Source organism: Mobula birostris, chromosome 32 (assembly GCF_030028105.1).
Source record: "Mobula birostris isolate sMobBir1 chromosome 32, sMobBir1.hap1, whole genome shotgun sequence".
In the NCBI taxonomy this organism is placed as follows: Eukaryota; Metazoa; Chordata; class Chondrichthyes; order Myliobatiformes; family Myliobatidae; genus Mobula; species Mobula birostris.
In genome coordinates, this window is record NC_092401.1 from 26,626,494 (window position 1) to 26,643,728 (window position 17,235).

At 43.4% G+C, this 17,235-nt stretch overlaps 1 protein-coding gene across 1 annotated transcript in view; it reads right to left on the bottom strand.

The window, feature by feature from the left end:
- Positions 1 to 14,586, bottom strand: part of LOC140191055 (zinc finger SWIM domain-containing protein 5-like) — a 171,751-nt gene extending 157,165 nt beyond the window's left edge. The window contains exon 1 of the mRNA XM_072248130.1: positions 14,568 to 14,586. The gene's annotated coding sequence lies outside the window, so the exon portion shown is untranslated. The remainder of the gene's footprint in view (positions 1 to 14,567) is intronic.
- Positions 14,587 to 17,235: the final 2,649 nt, after the last annotated feature.

Sequence of the window (17,235 nt, forward strand, 5' to 3'; positions counted from 1 at the left end):
TACAAAAAACCCACAATAAATAAATAAATAAAATTGAGAACGAGTTGTGCTGTAGTGTCTTGAAAGTGAGTCCTCGAAAGTGAAAGTGATAAAATGCTAAATGGTAACGAGGTACATTGTGAGTTCAAGAGTCCATCTTATTGGACAAGAGGTCTGTCAAGAGCCTTTTGAAGGTGGAATAGAAGCTTCCCTTAAGTCTGGTGGGAAGTGCTTTCAGACTTTTCTACTTTCTGCCTCATGGGAGAGGGAAGAAGAGAGAATGTCAGGGCTGGGTGGGGTCTTTACTGAAGCAGTGAGAAGTACATACAAAGTCCATGGAAGAGAGGCTGTTTCTTGTGTGTACTGACTGATCATTGGGATTCTAGTGGTTACATTTCATTAGCGGTTTGAAGAGATGTACTGTAGAGAGCATTCTGACTGATATAGAGGGGCCAATACATACGATAGGAAAAAGCTGTAGAGTTGGAAACGCAGCCAAGTTCATCATGGGGATTAGCCTGCCCACCACTGAGGACATCTTCAAATGCCTCACGGCAGCATCCAGCATAAGGGAAGCCCACCACCCAGGACATCCCCCCTTCTAATTACTACCATCAGAGAGGAGGTACAGCTGCCTGAAGACACACAAGTAACATTTTAGGACAGCATCTTCTCCTCCACCATCATATTTCCGAATGGCCCATGAACACTACCTCATGATTTTACTCTAACACAAGAATGATCATGGGAATGAAAGGGTTAACATACAAGGAGTATTTGATGGCTCTGGGTCTGCAGTTGCTGGAGTTTAGAAAGAACAAGAGTGGATCTCATTGAAACCTTTCAAATATTGAAAGGCCCAGATAGAGGGGATACGGAGACAATGCTTCTTATAGTGGGGAGTCTAGGACTAGACGACACAGCTTCAAAATACAAGGCAATCCCTTTACAGCAGAGAAGACGACGAATTTCCTTTAGAGGATGGTGATTCTGTAGAAATCATTGCCACAGACGTCTGTGGAGGCCAAACAACAAATTTCACAATATACATTAGTGACGATAAAGCTGATTCTGATTCAATGTTTGTATGCTGAGTATCTATGTTGTAGATTTCAAATTGTGTTTGGGGGGGGATCTGTTGTGTTTAATTCACGTACTGGCAAGTGCAACTCAATACAACTTCATAGATTCACATTATCAAGGGACAACAGTGGGTAAAACCAGTCACTTATTCCAAAGAACAAGACTGACAAACAGGGGAAGAAGTGACTGCCATCTACGGCACTCCTGTAAGGCTTTTGTTCTTTGTGTTTATCTGTGAAGTTTCCTGCCTTTTGTCTCAATTATGCATTGACAGACAGTGATTCAATGGGGCTCTGCTGTCTGTTCTGCCTGCTTAAATTCTTTACCATGTAAAAAATAAACTCTTCATAATTTAAAAAAGATATTCACAAGAATAAACTATGAAATGCCTTTTCAATCTTACACTGATTGTCAACATTTTAAGTAGAACTGCATTACATTCCTTAAAACAAATAAACCGATGACCTTACTCTGGTTCCTTCCCCCTACCTTTCCAGTCCTGATGAAGAATCTCAGCTCATAATATCAACTCTTTATTCCTTTCCACAGATGCTGCCAGACCTTCTGAGTTCCTCCAGCACTTTGCGTGTTACCTTAAAACCAAAAGGGCTGTTGACACTCATGTGCCCCCCCCCCACAGGTGGTACACTCTGCCTGTGTAGACTATGGAGAGGTTATGGAAATAATTTACAGAGTAAATGGCAGTTGAAGGCATGATTGACAATGGCGGAGGGATTAAATACAGGACAAGGCACTGAAGTCAGTGGGGTAGAAAGGGGTCAAGTCTGAAATCGGCTTGACCTTTTGATGTTCATGACATTTGGATTGTACATCTAGTAGGAAAAGTCAAACACAGCAGACGCATCTCCAGAATCCTTGTATAGATTGCATCTGACCTTTTCTCAGAAAACTGACAGGTTTTCTAGTACAGTTATACTGGACGTAAGGAGAAATTTCTTTAACCAGAGTGGTGAATCTGTGAAATTCAATGCCAGGGATAGGTCTGAAGGCCAAATCATTGGGTATATTTAAAGCAGAGGTTGATAGGTTCTTGATTACTTGGGGCAACAAAGGTTACAGGGAGAAGGTAGGAGAATGGAGTTGATAAGAAAATAAATCAGTCATGCTGGAATGGTGGAGCAGACACTGAACGGGCTAATTATGATCTTACGTTTTGTGATCTTATACTGTACATCGCAGTTGGTCTCTCTGAGACTGAAGAGAACTGAGCACAAGAGGAAAGCAAGATAAACTGCAGAATCCGAATCAGGTTTATTATCACTGGCATATGTTGTGAAATTTATTGTTTTGCAGCAGCAGTTCAGTGCCATACGTACATTAAATATACTATAAATTATGAGGGGTGATTAATAAGTTTGTGGCCTAAGGTAGAAGGAGTCAATTTTAGAAAACCTAGCACATTTATTTTTCAACATAGTCCCCTCCTACATTTACACACTTAGTCCAGCAGTCATGGAGCATACGGATCCCTTCTTCGTAGAAATCGGCGTCTTGGACTTCCAAAAGTGGTCCACAGCAGGGGTGATTGATAGGTTCATGGCCTAAGGTAGAAGGAGATGAGTTATACAGCTCTCATTACATGCACGTGCAGTTCAACTCTTTGAGTGACTATGCAGAAAGTTGAAGTTAATAACTCATCTCCTACTGTAGGCCACGAACTTAAAAATCACCCCTGCTGTGGCCCACTTCTGGAGGTCCAAGACGCCGACTTCTACAAAGAAGGGATCCGTATGCTCCATGACTGCTGGACTAAGTGTGTAAATGTAGGAGGGGACTATGTTGAAAAATAAATGTGCTAGGTTTTCTAAAATTGACTCCTTCTACCTTAGGCCATGAACTTATCAATCATCCCTCGTACAACATAATATCTCTCAATATAAGTAAGTAGTGCTAGTGCAGAAGGAGAGCAAACATAGTGAGGTAGTGGCCATGGGTTCATTGACCATTCAAAAATCTAATGCCAGAGGGGGAGAAGTTGTTCCTAAAATGCTGAGTGTGTCTTCAGGCTCTCGTACTTCTCTCCCTGATAGTAGCAGTAAGAAGAGGGCATGTCCTGCGTGGTGGGGATCCTTAATGAGGGATGCCGCCTTTTGCAGGTCCTCAATTATGAGGAGGCTAGTACCCATGATTGACCTCGGTGAGTCCGCAACCCTCAGCAGACTCCTCAATGGAAGACTGATCTGTGTACACATGTATTCAAGTATCTTGAGCAAGCTTTTCAAACAGCAAATTGGGAATGTTTTAGTAATGCAGGAAACTATCCAGTCACTTCTGCTTCTGTGACCAAGGAAGTTGACCAAGATCACATTACAGATAAGAACGTAAGGTATAGGAAAAGAATTAGGCAATTCAGCCCATCAAAACTACTCCACCATTTGATCATGGTTGATTTATTTTTCTTCTCAACCCCATTTTCCTGCCTTCATCCCATAACCTTTGAAGTCTTTACTAATCAAGAACCTATCAACATCCACTATAAATATACAAATTCACTTGGCCTCTACAGCCCCTTGTGGTAATGAATTCCACAGATTCACCACCCTCCAGCTAAAAGAATTCCTCTTCATCTCTTTTATAAAGAGACATCTTTTGTTCTGAAGCTGTGCTTTCTGGTCCTAGACTCTCCCAGTACTGAAAACATTCTCTGCACATCCAATCTATCTATGCTGTTCAATATTCAGTAATTTTCAACTCCAGCAAGTACAGGCCCAGAGCTATTAAAATGATTCTCATACATTACCCCTTCCATTCTCCTCATAAAACTCCTCTGGACTCTCCCCAGTCCTTTCTTACATATGGGGCTCAAAACTGCTCACAATACTCTAACAACAGGAATTCTGCAGATGCCGGAAATTCAAGCAACACACATAAAAGTTGCTGGTGAACGCAGCAGGCCAGGCAGCATCTGTAGGAAGAGGTACAGTCGACGTTTCAGGCCGAGACCCTTCGTCAGGACTAACTGAAGGAAGAGTGGGTAAGGGATTTGAAAGTTGGAGGGGGAGGGGGAGATCCAAAATGATAGGAGAAGACAGGAGGGGGAGGGATGGAGCCAAGAGCTGGACAGGTGATAGGCAAAAGGGATACGAGAGGATCATGGGACAGGAGGTCTGGGAAGAAAGACAAGGGGGGGGGACCCAGAGGATGGGCAAGAGGTATATTCAGAGGGACAGAGGGAGAAAAAGGAGAGTGAGAGAAAGAATGTGTGTATAAAAATAAGTAACAGATGGGGTACGAGGGGGAGGTGGGGCATTAGCGGATGTTAGAGAAGTCGATGTTCATGCCATCAGGTTGGAGGCTACCCAGATGGAATATGAGGTGTTGTTCCTCCAACCTGAGTGTGGCTTCATCTTTACAGTAGAGGAGGCCGTGGATAGACATGTCAGAATGGGAATGGGATGTGGAATTAAAATGTGTGGCCACTGGGAGATCCTGCTTTCTCTGGCAGACAGAGCGTAGGTGCTCAGCAAAGCGGTCTCCCAGTCTGCGTCGGGTCTCGCCAATATATAAAAGGCCACATCAGGAGCACCGGACGCAGTATATCACCCCAGCCGACTCACAGGTGAAGTGTTGCCTCACCTGGAAGGACTGTTTGGGGCCCTGAATGGTGGTAAGGGAGGAAGTGTAAGGGATCAGTGAGGAGGGATGGGGGGGACGAATGGACAAGGGAGTTGCGTAGGGAGCGATCCCTGCGGAATGCAGGGGGGAGGGAGGGAAAGATGTGCTTAGTGGTGGGATCCCGTTGGAGGTGGTGGAAGTTACGGAGAATAATATGTTGGACCCGGAGGCTGGTGGGGTGGTAGGTGAGGACCAGGGAAACCCTATTCCTAGTGGGGTGGCGGGAGGATGGAGTGAGAGCAGATGTACGTAAAATGGGGGAGATGCGTTTAAGAGCAGAGTTGATAGTGGAGGAAGGGAAGCCCCTTTCTTTAAAAAAGGAAGACATCTCCCTCGTCCTAGAATGAAAAGCCTCATCCTGAGAGCAGATGCAGCGGAGACGGAGGAATTGCGAGAAGGGGATGGCGTTTTTGCAAGAGACAGGGTGAGAAGAGGAATAGTCCAGATAGCTGTGAGAGTCAGTAGGTTTATAGTAGACATCAGTGGATAAGCTGTCTCCAGAGACAGAGACAGAAAGATCTGGAAAGGGGAGGGAGGTGTCGGAAATGGACTAGGTAAACTTGAGGGCAGGGTGAAAGTTGGAGGCAAAGTTAATAAAGTCAACGAGCTCTGCATGCGTGCAGGGAGCAGCGCCAATGCAGTCGTCGATGTAGCGAAGGAAAAGTGGGGGACAGACACCAGAATAGGCACAGAACATAGATTGTTCCACAAAGCCAACAAAAAGGCAGGCATAGCTAGGACCCATACGGGTGCCCACAGCTACACCTTTAGTTTGGAGGAAGTGGGAGGAGCCAAAGGAGAAATTATTAAGAGTAAAGACTAATTCCGCTAGACGGAGCAGAGTGGTGGTAGAGGGGAACTGATTAGGTCTGGAATCCAAAAAGAAGCGTACAGCTTTGAGACCTTCCTGATGGGGGATGGAAGTATATAGGGACTGGACATCCATGGTGAAAATAAAGCGGTGGGGGCCAGGGAACTTAAAATCCTCGAAAAGTTCAAGAGCGTGAGAAGTGTCATGAACATAGATAGGAAGGGATTGAACAAGGGGGGATAAAACCGTGTCGAGGTATACAGAAATGAGTTCGGTGGGGCAGGAGCAAGCTGAGGCAATAGGTCGGCCAGGACAGGCAGGTTTGTGGATCTTGGGTAGGAGGTAGAAACGGGAAGTGCGAGGTGTGTGAACTATAAGGTTGGTAGCAGTGGATGGGAGATCCCCTGAGCGGATAAAGTCGGTGATGGTGTGGGAGACAATGGCCTGGTGCTCCTTAGTGGGGTCACGATCGAGGGGTAAATAAGAGGTATCTGCGAGTTGTCGCTGTGCCTCGGCAAGGTAGAGGTCAGTACGCCAGACTACAACAGCACCCCCCCTTATCGGCGGGTTTAATAATAAGGTTAGGATTAGTGCGGAGGGAGTGGAGAGCAGAGCGTTCCGAAGGAGTGAGGTTGGAATGGGGACAAGATGCGGTGAAGTCGAGACGGTTGGTGTCCCGTCGGCAGTTAGCGATAAGGAGATCCAGAGCAGGCAGAAGAAGCGATAAAGAGATCCAGAGCAGGCACAATACTCTAAAATTGGTCTGACCAATGGCTCAGCATTGTATCCTTGATTTTACATTTTAGTTCTCTCAAAATGAAAGCATTTGCCTTCCTTACTACCACTCAAACTGCAAGTTAACCTTTAGGGAATCCTGCATTAAGACTCGCAAATTCATTTGTAACTTCAATTTCTGAACTTATGCCCCATTTAGAAACTAGCCTTCATCTTTATTCCTTCTACCAATTTGCACGACCATAACCTTCCCTACACTGCATTCCATCTGCCACTCCTTTGTCCATTCTCCTAATCTGTCCAAGCCCTTCTGCAGATTCCTTGCTTCCTCAATACTACCTGCCCCTCTATACATCTTTGTATAGTCTGTAAACTTGGCCACAAAGCCAAAAATTCCATCATCCAGATCATGAACATATAAAATGGAAATTAGTGGAATGTATTAATGACTTACTGAAGTAGGTCATAGAAGAAGCTGCAGTTTAAGCTACCAGTAACCTACATGAGGTGAGCCTTTTGGGACAGGCACAGATGGCAACTTTCCTACCAAAAAGTTTACAAACTTAAACTGCTATTTATGCACTTTTTATTCCATATGCATACTTTAACCTCTATACTTTTTATATAATTCTTTATTATTGTTGAATGCTGTTGTCCTTGTTGCATGTCAGGCCCTTACTAATACATGTAAATGTATATGGTGAATAAAGTTGATCCTTAATCACCAGTCAGTTATATTTTATTTTTATTTATTTTAGATATAAAAAATGGCAACAGGCCCTACCAGCCCAACAACCCCACACTGTCCAACTGAAAAGACAGGACAACTAGGTCTTTTAAAGGTAAAAGAGGTGGAGTACATATGTATTGTGATTAACTCTTTGTGGTGCACAGGCATGGCAGTTCTGTCACAATCCTGGTCATCCAACTTGGAACATCTAGTGGTCAAGTGTTATCCATCTTATTTACCACGGGTGTTCTCCACTATCATCCTGTAGCAGTGCCCAATCCTCCTCTGGGCAACGTCAGGCAGGCACTGGAGGATATGGAGTATGGAGGATTGCTTATCACCACAACAGATCTACACCAGATTTAATCTCACTGGCTCTCCACCTGGCCATGGATTATCTGGACAACAGCCATACCTACATCTGGCTGCTGTTTATTGATTACAGCTCATCAGACCCCAGTTCTAATCATCAAGCTCCAAAACCCAGGCTTCTATAGCTCCCTCTGCAACTGGATCCTTGCTTATTGAGAGATCATAGTCAGTCAATAGGAATTGGGAATAACATCTCCTCCTCGATAACGATGAACACTGGCACACCTCAAGGATACATGCTAAGTCCACTGCTCTACTCTCTCTACAACCGTGACTGTGTGGCTAGGCACTGTTAAAATGTCATCTATAAACTGCCAAGGACACAACTGTTGGCAGAATTTCAGATGGTGGTGATGATGAGGTGTACAGGAGTGAGATAGATCAACCTTAAACTCAGTCTCAGATCGACCAGGGAATTGATTTTGGACTTCAGGACAGGGAAATCGAGGGAACACACACCAGTCTGCATTGAGGGACCAACAGGGGAAACGGTGAGCATTTTCAAGTTCCTGGGAGCCAACATCTCTGAAAGTCTATCCTGTACTCAACATATTGATGCAGTTACAAAGAATATACAACAGCGGTGATATTTCATTAGGAGTTTGAGCAGAATTAGTATATCACCAAAGAAGCTCACAAATTTCTACAGATGTACCATGCAGAGCATTCCAACTGGTTGCATCGCCATCAGGTATGGAAGGGTCTCACTACACAGGATCAGAGAAAGGTGCAAAGTTGTAAACTCATCCAGCTTCATCATGGGGACAAGCCTCCCCAGTATCAAGAACACCCTCAAAAGGCGACGTCTCAAATCTCTTCAGGACCTCCAACACTCAGGACATGCCCTCTTCTCATTGCTGCCAACAGGGAGGAGGCAGAGGAGCATAAAGACACATAGAATGTTTCAGAAATAGCTTCTTCCTCTCCATTATCAGATTTCTGAATGGACACTGAACCCATATATACTACTTCATTAGATATTTCTTTGCTTTCTTTTTGCACTTATTTAATATTTGCATATATTGTTATTACTGTAATTTATAATTTTTATATTAGAATGCATTGCCATGTGGGTTGTTATAGCCAGGGGAGGTAGTGGGGATAGGTTCCCACTACCTATTAAATGCTCCCAATATTGTGCATCTCAAAGAGCTTCTAACAACCAAGTGCAGCTCCTGGCCTTCATGTGTGGCCAGGACATACAAAGCCCTGTGGAACTATCTCTACTGACAGGCGAAGGGGCAAAAGCGGATTACTAGCACCTTTAAACAAGTTGCTTTGGGCAGATGAGGCCGTGATTGGCAGCTCCTCTAGGAGAAGGAAAACTGTGTTCTCAAACCTCCACTGCCTTGTGGTTATACCCAATCGTGGGGAAGGCTTCAAGAGTAAACCCCAAGGGAAAACCCAGAACTGGAGTTCCTAAGGCAGTCACACATTGAGTTCAACATTGATTGGCAATTGCTGCGATACCGTTGGTGCTATATTGTATCGGTTTCTGCAGTACCTTTGGATTAATCTGCTGGGTGGAGAGGGTGAGCCTGCTTAACGTGCAGCAGCTTGCTCCCCATATTGTACTGCCGTGCCTTACGCACTGGCTTTCATATCACGTAGACAGCTGGTTTGCAACATCCATGGTCAACCCTGACCAACGGAGGGACTCAATTGCTGCCGCAAACCAACAAATTTCTCAACATATGCCAGTGATATTAAACCTGATTCTGATTATACCCATGTGACCAATTAACCTATTAACCTAGACATCTTTGAAATATGTGAGGAAACCAGAGCACTCAGAGGAAACCTATGCTGTCACGCGGAGAGTGTAAAAATTTCTTACAGACTGCAGTTGGAGTTGAACCAGGGTCGCTGACACTATACTGGTGTTGCACGAACTGCTGTGCTACCATGCCACCTGTATGAATGCCAGCTTTTCCTTTCAAAGATTTAAAGAAAACTTTAAATAAGATTCTCACATTGCTATGGCAGGGTGGGGAGCATCAGCCCAGACATCTGGATTATGAGCCTAGTCAGTAAACCAATTGTGTCCAGCATGTGGCTACAACATTGTTCAAATTCTGCCATGTCTGCCCATCTTCCTACACAATTTATTTTCATTATCTATTTGCTGGAACGTTTTCCCAGAATCTGCAGACCAGATACTCCAAAAATGTTTAATCAGCAATAAGTATTTCCAGATGTTCATCTTGCTGAACATCTTGCTTTTCAGTGCAGACTAGTCATCAGCTCAAAGCCGACTCATTCTAAACCCAATGATAAAACACCTGCTCTGTTTCTTCACCAACACAAAGAGGTGTCATTTATTTTCACACACAGAGAGTGGTAGGTGCATAACACAGGGGAGATGGTGGAAACGGATACGATAGCAACATGTAAGATGCATTTAGATAGGCAGGGGATAGACGGGTATCAAGGACAACTTTAGTTGCCATATACATTTGCATGTAATTGGAATTTGCTGTGGTGTGGGCTTTCATCACTTTAAAATTTCTCATTTAGAACAATATTCACATCCAGAAAAAATATACAAACAGTGGATTAATTTATTGTGTGGATAGCCAGACATTCCTCAGTTTTTCTTTTTACTTTTTGGCCCACAAAGTTGTGCTGACCTTTTAAACTACTCTAAGATCGATCAAATCTTCCCTTCCACATAGCCCTCTATTTTTCTTTCAAATAGGAGCCTATCTAAGAATAGTCATAGAAAACTACAGCACAGAAACAGGCCCTTTGGCCCATCTAATCCATGCTGAAACATTTAAACTACCTGGTCCCATCAACCTGCACCTAGACCAAATTCCTCCATGCCCCTCCCAAACTCCTCTTAAATGTTGAAATTTAAATCAAAATCGCTGGCAGCTTATGCTACACTCTCACTACCCTCTGAGTGAAGAAACTTCCTCTCATGTTCCCCCTAAACACTTCACCTTCCACCCCATGACCACTAGTTCTAGTCCCACCCAATCTCAGTGGAAAAAGCCTGCTTCCATTTACCCAATCTACACCACTCATAATTTTGTATACCTCTATCAAATCTCCCCTCAATCTTCTACGTTCTAGGGAACGAAGTTCTAATCTATTCAATCTCATGTCCTTCAATCCCAGCAACATCCTAGTAAAGTTTCCCTGTACTCTTTTAATCTTATTTACATCTTTCCTGTACACAGGAAAACTGCACACAATACTACATATTAGGCCTCAGCAACATCACCATGAAGTACAAGATCAGACTCCTGCGTGCATTGGTATTCTCCATCTTCCTGTACGCATGTGAGACATGGACCCTCGCAGCAGAGCTACAGGCATTGGAAATGAGATGCTATCGCAACATATTGGGCATCTCATACTTGGACCACATCACAAACGAGCAGGCCCACAAGACCATCCAGCACCACATTGGCCCCCATGAAAACCTTCTCACAACGGTGAAGAAAAGAAAGCTGAGATGGTATGGCCACGTAACAAGATCCAGTGGCCTTGCAAAGACCATTCTACAAGGAACTGTGGAGGGAAAAAGAAGGAGAGGTAGACAGAGGAAAAGATGGACAGACAACATTAAAGAATGGACAGGGAAAACACTTTGGGTAACCCAGGCTCTGGCACACAACCACGACAGATGGAAAACTGGTGTAAAGCTTGTCATGACGGCGCCCCGATGACTCCACCAGATGTTAAGGGCGCAAGGAAGCAAGGAAGGAACGTCTTTTACAACTTCAACACAACATCCCAAATCCTGTACTCAATATTTTGATTTATGAAGGCCAATGGGCCAGAAACTTTCTCATCACCCTATCTACCTGTGATACCACTTTCAAGGAATTATGGACCTGTATTCCTTGTGGCACTCGACCAATCACAGGCCTCCAGTCAGAGAGGCAACCATCTACAAACATTCTCTGGCTTCTCTCACACAGCCAATGTCTAACCCAATTTACTACCTAATCTTAAATGCCAAGCAATGAAATGTTCTTGACCAATCTTCTTAATGCCTGAGGACTAGATATATCCTTTTCCAAAATTACCTTGAAACTAATGGTATTATGATCACTAGATGCAAAGTGGTTCCCCAAACAAACTTCTGTCATTTGCCCTCGCATTAGGGTTAGGGTAACCCTAACCCTCATTTTGTAATAGGAGATGGCAAATTGCACACTCTCTCGTTGGTACTTCAATGTATAGATTAAGGAAACTTTCCTGAACACATTTGACAAAATATCCCATCTAATCCTTTTACAATGGGAGTCCCAGTCAATAAGTGGAAAGTTAAAATTACCTACTATCACAACCTCTGTTTCTTACAACAGTCTGCAATCTTTCTACAAATTTGTTCCACTAAATCACGTGGACTGTTAGGTGTACTATAATATAGCCCCATTAACGTGGTCATACCTTTCTTATTCCTCAGTTCCTCCCATAAAGCCTCACTAGACGAGTTCTCCAAGTCTGTCCTGACTGAGCACCGCCGCGACATTTTTTCCTGACTAGTAACACCACCACTCCCCTTTAATGCCTCATGCTCTATTACATCTATAACAAAAGAACCGCTGAATATTGAGCTGCCAGTCCTGTCCCTCCTGCAACCAAGTCTCTCTAGTAGCTACAATATCATAATTCCATGGACTCAGCTCATTTGCCTTACCTACATCTTGCACTGAAATATACACAATTCAGAATGTTAGCTCCACCATGCTCAACTTTTTGATTCCTGACTTAACAACATGTCTCTATAACCACTCCTCTATCTGTTCTGACACTCTGGTTCCTCACCCCCATCGCCACCCGCAGTACTAGCAAACCTTCCTGCTAGGATATTAGTTCCCCCTCCATTTGAGGTGCAAACAATCTCTTTTGTACAGGCCTCAACTTTCCTGGAAGTGAGCCCAATGATCCAAAAATCAAATGCTCTCCCTTCTACACCAACTCATTAGCCATGTGTTAAATTGTATGATCTTCCTATTTCTGGTCTCACTAGCATGTGGCATGGGGAGCAATCCTGAGATCATAACCCTGGAGGTCCTGCTCTTCAACTTAGCACCTAATGCCCTGAACTCACTTTGTAGAACTTCATCTCTCTTCCTACTTATGCCATTGAGGACTATGACCTCTGGCTGCTCATCCTCCCACTTAAGAATGCTGAGGACTCGATCCGAGAAATCCCAGACCCTGGCACCCGGGAGGCAACATACCATCCAGGAATTTTGTTCTTGTGCACAGAATCTCCTTTCTTTTCCACTAGCTATTGAACCCCTATCACCACAGCCCGCCTGCTACCCCCGCCTTCCCTTCTGAGCCATAGAGCCAGACCTGACCTCTATGACTTTCCTCTGCTAGGTCATCTCCCCAAACAGTATCCAAAGTGGTATACCTGTTGCTGAGGGGAATGGATACAGGGGTATCTACACTGCACCCCTTTGACCCTCCTGATTGTCACCCACTTACTTGTGTCCTGCACCTTGGGCATAACCTCTGTTACATATCTCATGGGATTCTTGTGACTGTCTTATGACCATGATATAATTGAGTATCTTGTCAGCATATTGTAATGGTCTTGTGATGGTGGGGTGATGTAATTTTCCCGCCAGTGTGAGGTCACGTGATGACATGTTCCCTACAGGTATATAAAAGGGAAACCCTGTTGTTACGCAGTTTTAGTTCGTCAGTTACGTCACTATGCTGCATATTCGCCTCATCAAGCAGTTTCGTTTTAAAGTGGAGTTGTACTTTCTATTGTAAGGTAAAATCCCTGTGCCGGCAGTTTCGCCAATCACTGCCAGTTTTTGTGTGTTACACCTTTGATTTACCTTTACAGTCTAGTATTGGAAAGTGAAGACCTTACCAAAGTACGGGAACCCGGAGGATTGAGTAAAGTTGGTGTTGTTCGGCAGTTTCATAAAGGATCTACCTTATTGAATCTTCATTCAGGAATAGTGGCCTGCATCTGAGATAGCCCCTGCAAGATCAGGAAGGTTTGTGCAGTGTCCACCATCCAGGAAAAAGGTCAGTTCCTTTAAGCCGTTTTATTTCCTTTGTCGTGAATCCTTTGGACGGGATCAGCAGTAACATCACGTCTTTGAAGAAATCCATTTCCAGAGAAGTCCCTCCTTACTGACTGTATAAATCACTTGGACTTTCAAATTTACCACTTTAAGACTGTGTTCGAATTTACCACTTTAAGAACTGTTCCAGAGTTGCCGTAAGGCACTTAACTTCCGGTTAAGTTAGTCGTTTGAATACTTTTCACTATTGTTGAGCAGAGTTTAATAAATGTTTATGTTTGTTTATAAAACCTGACTCAATTCTATATTCATTGTTGCTGATGACATAACACCTCTATGTCTTGACTACCATCCCCTCAGTCTTCTGAATAATCCAGAGTTCATCCAGTTCCAGCTCCAACTCCTTAACTTAGTCTGTTGGAAGCTGCAGTTGAATGCACTTCTTGCAGGTGAAGTCATCAGGTAAACTGGAGTCTCCCTGCCTTCCCACATCCCACAAGAAAAACATTTAACTATCTTGCTTGGCATCCCTACTGCTCTAACTGTGCAATTAGAAAGAAGGAAACAATAAACAAAAATCTACTGGCAGTTTTTCACCTTTTCTCACTCAAGCCTCTCCTCTTTGAAGCCTTGAGGAGCTAAAGCCTCAAGATCCCCACTCTATCACCGCCCACTCCAACAAAAGCCACTCCGCTTGCCCCTTCTTATATTTATTTGCCCTTGCTAATGAATCCCAATTTCTGATTGGCTGCTGTTCAAACACCGAAACTACTGCAAATCGCTGCTTTTTAATGCACTCGCCGACTTCTGTGAGTCACTTGGGCATTTGAACCGCAGTCAATCAGATGTTGGGAGTGAGAGAAAAAAGTGATCCCCATCTGTATGAACACTTCAGTGTAGTTCTGAGGGAAGGATGTACTGAAGGAAGAGGGAAATTTCTTAATGTCCCTAATGTACTGTCTTTAACACCATCTCCAGCAGTGCATTCCGTGTACCCACCATTCTCTGTGTAAAAAAAAACTTAAAAGACTGTGTGCATTTACCCAATCTCTATTGTTCATGATTTTATATGACTCTAAGACACCTTTATAAGTTTCTAGATTTCTAAGATGCTCCTTTGACAATTACTCATACAATGTGCTTGATCCAGTTGGTATTTTAGCCTTGAAGACAGAGGTCCTGGCATCCAGGAAAGTCTTGGACGTACCATCTGTATCAACATTTCAGTGCAGTTCTGAGGGAGTGATGCACTGCGGGAAATTGGGTGGGATATTAAACAAGCTCCATACGCTGGAAGAGATGGAGACCAAAATATTACATCAGTAGAGGAAGGCAGCCCTTCCACTGGAATAGAAATATCTGAGAAAAGTGTGTATTTTTATATCAAAATAAATACTCATAATAAAATTGTACAAGAAAAATTGAGCAATGCCTTTTCATTCTTATATTCACAGTCAATGTGTGAAGTTGAGTTTTATTATAGTCATTAAAACAAATGGTGAAAGTTGCCTCTTCACAAACTCACACTACGCAAAGTGGTAAGAAAATGCCTATCCCCATTACGGTTTTCCCTCAGTAGTGTACTGCTTGAGTGATGGACTGGGCATACAGGAAACATCTCAATGGGAAGACCCCTTCCCCACCAGCCAAGCAAGGCCTTGGTGACTTTGAGAAAAGTGTGTTCTGTAAAATAAATAGTAGTTGTTATCCCTCCTAACAAATTATCTGCCCTTAAAACTCACTTATGGACTTAGTGGCAACTTTTTTGGGTACCTTCTGTGCCTAATGAAGATGCCACTGAGTGTATGTTTGTGGTCTTCCGCTGCTGGAGCTCATCCCCTTCATGGATCTTGTGCAGATCACTGTTGTAACAGGTAGTTATTTGAGTTACTGTCACATTCCAGTCAGTTTGCACCAGTCTGGTCATTCTCCTTTGACCTCGCTCATTAACAAGGTACTTTTGCCTACAGAACTGCTGCTCACTGGATGGTTTTTGTTCTTGACACCATTCTCTAATCTCTGGAGACTATAGTTAATGTGTGAAAATCCCAGGTCAGCTGTTACTGAGATACTCAAACTACCCAGTCTGGCACCAACAATCATGGATGAAATCATTTACAGCACATTTTTTCCTGCATTCTGATGTTTGGTCTGAACAACAAATGAACCTTTTCACCATGTCTGCATGCTTTTATGCATTGAGTTGCTGCCACATGATTGGCTGATTAAATATTTGCATTAACAAGCAGGTATACAGGTGTACCTAATAGAGTGGCTACTAATTCTGTATTCAAAATAAAATACTTTCTAATTATATAGAAACAATACACATAGGTTATATCCTGGGTGTGATTAATTACTCCATTTTGAAGGCCCCATTATGGTCTATCACTTACTATGTAACCCACAAGTTATTGACCGTATCCTAAACTGGAAGGTAATTTTGAACCAGGTATTTGGAATAATCGTTGGATAAAGCCTAGCAATAGGCAGCTGAAAAAAAAAAATTAGCTGTAATTACACAAGTTCAAATTCAAATAAATATTCCAAACGTCACTGTTCCTAGAGGCACGATAGTGCGGCAGTTAGCATAGTCACTTTACAGTGCCAGTGATCATCGGTTGGGTTTGATTCTGGTCAGTGACTGTAAGGAGTTTGCACATTCACCCCATGACCATGTGGATTTCCTCCAAGTGCTCTAGTTTCCTTCCACATTCCAAAGATGTACAGTTAGGGTTAAGGTTAGTAGGTTGTGGGTATGCTATCCGCAAAACCCACCCCCATTCAAAATTATTAACAATTCCCTAATTGATCTCCCAGGGAAGTGTGGCCACATTTGTGGACTGCCCCCAGCACATCTGATTTCGTGAAAATTTCACTGTATGTTTTAATGTACATGTGACAAATAAAGCTAATCTTATCTTAATCTGAAACTCCATCATATGGAATGAGACAAGGCATCAACAAAACCAGTCGAAATAAGGGAAATACGCAAAGCAGGTTAGACCAGAAGACATACAGTGGGAGCAGAATTAGGCCATTCAGCCCATTGAGTCTGCTCTGTCATTCAATCATAGCTGACCTATTTTCCCCCTCAACCTTTAAACTAATCAACTAATCAAGAACACGTCAGCCTCTGCTTGAAATATACCCAATAACTTGACCTCCACAGCCATCTATGGCAAGTAATTCCACAGATTCACCACGCTCTGCCAAAAGAATGCCTTGTATTCTGAGGCTGTGCCCTCTGATCCTAGACTCCCCACAACAGCAAACATCCTCTCCACATCCACTCTCTCTTGGTCTTTCAATATTTGATAGAAAAATGAGGGATCTCATTGAAACCTAAACTCCAGCAAGAGCCACCAAACCCTCCTCATATGTTAATCATTTGCAGAATCATTCTGTTGAACCCTCTCCATTGCCAGCACATCCTTTCTTAGATATGGAGGTGCCTCAGAGCAATCAAAACCTTACAATGGGGGGAGGGGGCATGGTGGTGTAGCACTTAGCACATCACTTTACAGCACCAGCTGCAAGATCGGGGTTTGATCCTTGCCACTTCCCGTAAGGAGTTTGTACGTTGTGACCACACGGGTTTCCTTCTCTTCCCAAAGACATATAGGAAGTACGACCTGTACAAAAAGGATGGGTTACACCTGAACCCAATATCCTAGCAGGTGGGTTTAATAGAGCTGTTAGGGAGTGTTAAACTAATTTGGCAGGGGGATAGGAACCAGAGCGATAGAGCTGAGGAAGGGTAAAACAGAAATAAATCAATGATAGCATGTAACAAAGATTATAGAAAAGAAAGGCAGGACATGAGGCACAATCACAGCCAGTGGGATGAGTTACAGGGTAATAAAGGCGTGGTG